A 5,000-nucleotide genomic window follows, 5' to 3' on the forward strand; every position below is an offset into this window, starting at 1 on the left:
TCCCTTTTATCGTACTAATAAATCAGGAAGAGTGAAGTGAGCATTTTGTTTTAAGACACACACACACACACACACACACACACACACACACACACACACACACACACACACACACACACACACACACACACACATACACACACACACACACACACACAAACTACACAAACTTCTGTGGTCTCAGGTCATGATTTTGAGACTTCTGCTTTTAGTTTTCTACCACAATCTGACAGCTGCCTTCTGGCCCTAACCCTTCTGGGGGATTTTAGATATTATTATAATAGTTGATATTTTGAACATTACAGTAAAAATGTGGCTTTCCTGCACTGTGCTGTTAGATATGGTGAGACTTCTTTTTTTTTAAAGATTATTTTTAGGCATTTTTCAAGCTTTATTAGACAGTACAGAGTTGAAATGGGGAGACAGAGAGAGAGAGAGAGAGAGAGAGAGAGAGAGGGAGAGACAGAGAGAGAGAGAGAGAGAGAGGGAGAGACAGAGAGAGAGAGAGAGAGAGGGGGCGGGGGGGATGACCTGCAGTAAAGGTCCATGGTTGGATTTGAACCCGTAACCACTGCAACGAAGGCCGGAGCCAATATGGTACACGCTCTATCCACTACACCACCGGAGCGGCCCTGATGTGAATTCTATCTGCAGAATCCTTTATTTCATTGTTACAACATATTAATGTCCAAAGTTTTTACAGAACAGATTTTGGATAAAGACTTTTTTAATCTTATAAATCAAAAAATACTTTGTACAGAAGAAAATGTCTCATAAATCAGACAGTGAACAACATATGAACAAATCCTTCTGTAATGACCTTCAGAATAGTGCTGAGAATGATTATGGAAAGTTTAGTTGATGTAAGTGCTTTAGAAGTTGAGATTTTTGGTTCAGAGTATTGAGAAGAAAAAAAACTAATGTTGAGATAATGTCCGTTAAAGATGGTTGTATAGGAGAAATATACAGACGCAAACAGACAAGGTTTAGTCAAATAAACACCTGAATGTACATGTTGGACCTTTGATTTATACTAGTATGAAAGAAGACATGTTATGGAAGATAAATAGACAGGAATCTCCCGTGTGAATGCAGAAGTAAAGCGATTTTGAATTATGATATTTTGAGCTATCAAGATGTTTCCTATTGCAGTTAATAATAAAATGGACTAAATGTAGCAGCGCTGACACACGCACACACACACACACACACACACACACACACACACACACACACAAACACACACACACACACAAACACACACACACACAGAAATATCTACAATAATCGCTATAAAAATACACACTCTGACTCACCATTTTGTAGAAACCTGTCGTAGAAGACGAACTGACTGAAACATTTCTTCGTCCGGCTCTCAAACCAAACATAAAAAAAAACTGTGAAAAGGAAGGAAGGAGGTCACACACACACACACACACACACACACACACACACACACACACACACACACACACACACACACACACACACACACACACACACACAGGGTCGAGCTTCAACACTTCCTGAATCTATCAGTGGTTTTGACTTTCTGTGGTTGAGCAGTTAGAAAACATCTCGTAAAAAGAATCAGGTTAAGAGAATGTCCATAGATAGATAGATAGATAGATAGATAGATAGATAGACAGACAGACAGACAGACAGACAGACAGACAGACAGACAGACAGACAGACAGACAGACAGACAGACAGACAGACAGACAGACAGACAGATAGATAGATAGATAGATAGATAGATAGATAGATAGATAGATAGATAGATAGATAGATAGATAGATAGATAGATTGACGTCACTTGCAATGTTTAGGCCTTACTTTGCTGTTTAAAAGTAGACTCAGTGATTATGTAGAAAACTGCAAATCAGATGTATTCTTAAATCTCTAATGTACATGTTTGATACAAGGCGATAAAGCAGAAATATTAAAAGGAACATTTAATGAAAAACCAGGTTCAAAAGACAATACGGAGTGAGAAAAAGTTACACATTACAGCCTCAGTTATGTTGATGTGTGTATGACTTCTACAGTGAGAGGGTTAGGGGTTAGGGTATGACTTCTACAGGGAGAGGGTTAGGGGTTAGGGTATGACTTCTACAGTGAGAGGGTTAGGGGTTAGGGTATGACTTCTACAGTGAGAGGTTTTCCTTTAATAAATTGATATGATCTATTTAAAATAATTCAATACAAAATTTAAACTGAAACCAACGAAAAGTCGACTCTACAATGTACCAAAGCTCAATATTTAGTTGAATGGCTCAAGCCTACGCAAGTTGAATTGCATTGTGGGAGATGTAGGCACCAGGTGTTCACAGGGAAGATACGGTGACATCAGGGGCCATCTTATTCTATAATGCATAAAGTGCATTAAACTACAGCAAGTGACAATTAGTTAAAATGTTTTATTTTTTTAACAAATCAAATGAGAACAAGAAGGAAAGCCACTCAAAAGAACTAAGAGGAGTGGATTCAAATTTAGCTAATTAAAAGAAAGTTAGTATTTTTGCGGAGGGCCCAAGCAGACTCTAAAATCACCTCTGCTGTTATAGTGCATCTTCCTTAATTGTAACAGTAACCGTAGAAACAAAAGGCGTTGTTCAGCAGAATTATATATAAAACATAACGTCATATTTCTCAGCACAGAGAGAGAAAGAGGAAGTTCTGCTCATAGTCAAAGTCCCAGGGAGTCTGAGCTGACTTGACATTCAGAGTATAGTACGTATTGTTCTAATCTATTGTAATGTAATGTAGGCCTATTCTACATAAGTTTACAATGCTCATCTCTGTGTGTGTGTGTGTGTGTGTGTGAGTGTGTGTGTGTGTGTGTGTGCGTGTGTGTGTGTGTGTGTGTGTGTGTGTGTGTGTGTGTGTGTGTGCGTGCGTGCGTGGCAAAAACCTGTTGGCACGAATAGCGTAATCAGTTTTCAGCAGCGCCTTGTATCTGCTGAGGCAAGCTGGTTATGTAAGGTTGAGTCAGCACACACACACACACACACACACACAGTGGCAGAGACATACACACACACACAGTCACACACACACAGTGGCAGAGACATACACACATACAGAGACACACACACTCACTCACACTCTCTCTCTCTCTCTTTCTCTTTCTATTTCTCTCTCTCTCTCTCTCTCACTCTCACTCTCACTCTCTCTCTCTCACACACACACAGTATCAGATGATAGTAAATAAGGGCTTTTACCTGCATCACAACACAGTTTCCGTTTCTGCTGAATCATGGCACCGACTTTTACTTCAATTCATTTAAACTGTTTTGCATGTTTCCATTTCAAATCAATCACACTCTCTCTCTCTCCCTCACTCTTCGTCTTTCTCTCTCTCCCTCTCACTCTCTCCCTCGCTCTTACGCTCTCTCTCATTCTCTCTCTCACACTCTCACCCTATTTCTCCCACACACACACACACACACACACACACACACACACACACACACACACACACACACACAATCACAATCCTTATTCTGCTCAATTTCACAACGTTTTTACAGCGTTATCCCAACTGAAAATGTCTAGAACATCTTATATTTGTAGCTAATTGGCATTTCCTACTTCATATTAAAACTATTTTCACTCCAACAAAATGTTTAATACTGAAAAAATTGGGAAAAATAATTGAGACGTAAAAGGGTGAGTCTGATCATTTCCCAAACTTTGATTTGTGGGTCAAACCGGTCTAGGGAGGCAGCAGGGATTTAAACCAAAAGCCCTTTGGTGTCCTCAATAATGAAAGCAATGCAATTTTATTATTATTATTATTATTATTATTATTATTATTATTATTATTATTATTATTATTATTATTATTATTATTATTATTATTATTATTATTGTTGTTGTTATTATTGTTGTTGTTATTATTGTTATTATTATTATTGTTATTATTATTATTATGGTAAATGGACTTGACTTATATAGCGCTTTTTAGCCGATTTTCTCAGCCCCAAAGCGCTTTACATATCTTACCACATTCACCCATTCATACACACACTCATACACCGATGGCCGTAGCTGCCATGCAAGGCGCTCTCTGAACCATCGGGAGCAATTTGGGGTTCAGTGTCTTGCCCAGGGACACTTCGACATGTGGCGGGTAGGAAGGGAATCGAACCTCTGACCCTGCACTCCAGAGGCGATCTCCCTACCCACTACGCCACTGCCGCCACACATTATTATTATTATTATTTTAATTATTAAATAAATTCAACTTGAAGAACGTGGTATAGCCCTTTAATGCCCACATTATTAAAATCACTGACATTTTATCCGTATTTGTATTTATTTTTATTTCATCAATAAGAACAAATGTGTATATGTTGTATTTAAAAATAAAATAAATAAACAATAAACTTTTTCTATATCTTGTATTTCCCATTAAAGATGCACGTGTTGGTTCTGACCAGCAGATGTCACTGTTTATCTAGTTTCCACTGACTGCTGCTCCGTACAGTGCGCATGCGCAGTGAGGCAGCCGCGTCAAGCCAACGTCCTGACAGGCGTAGCTGTGTTTTCAGAGTAAAGTGAGATTTTTTTAAATTATTTTTAAACAATTTTCATGTTACAAATAAACACGTCTTTAAAGCTGCTACGAGGAACTTTTAAATATTTCTGAAACAGTCTCATTTTTCACTCTGATGATCATAAATTACATGTAACAGCAAACGAGACCATCAGTGCAAAGAATGCTGTTTTTATATAGTTTTTCTTAATGCCTTTGTCATGGGTATACGCTCACCTGCTGGCGTGGTAAAAACACTACTGCTTTTGAGTGTGTATGTAGTAGGGCAGGCTATAGTAAAGCTTATATATATATATATATATTTTTCTAGTGGAGAGACAATGGTTGGCTATGTGATTTGGAACTGTAGTGTTATTGTGCTGGCTAGTATTTTACTTTGAAAGGTTGGGATCGGATGTGGCTACAGCTGTTTTTCTGTGTGAGGTGGACACACACACAC

Source organism: Ammodytes marinus (genome assembly GCF_949987685.1).
Source record: "Ammodytes marinus genome assembly, contig: scaffold_102, whole genome shotgun sequence".
Lineage (NCBI taxonomy): Eukaryota > Metazoa > Chordata > Actinopteri > Uranoscopiformes > Ammodytidae > Ammodytes > Ammodytes marinus.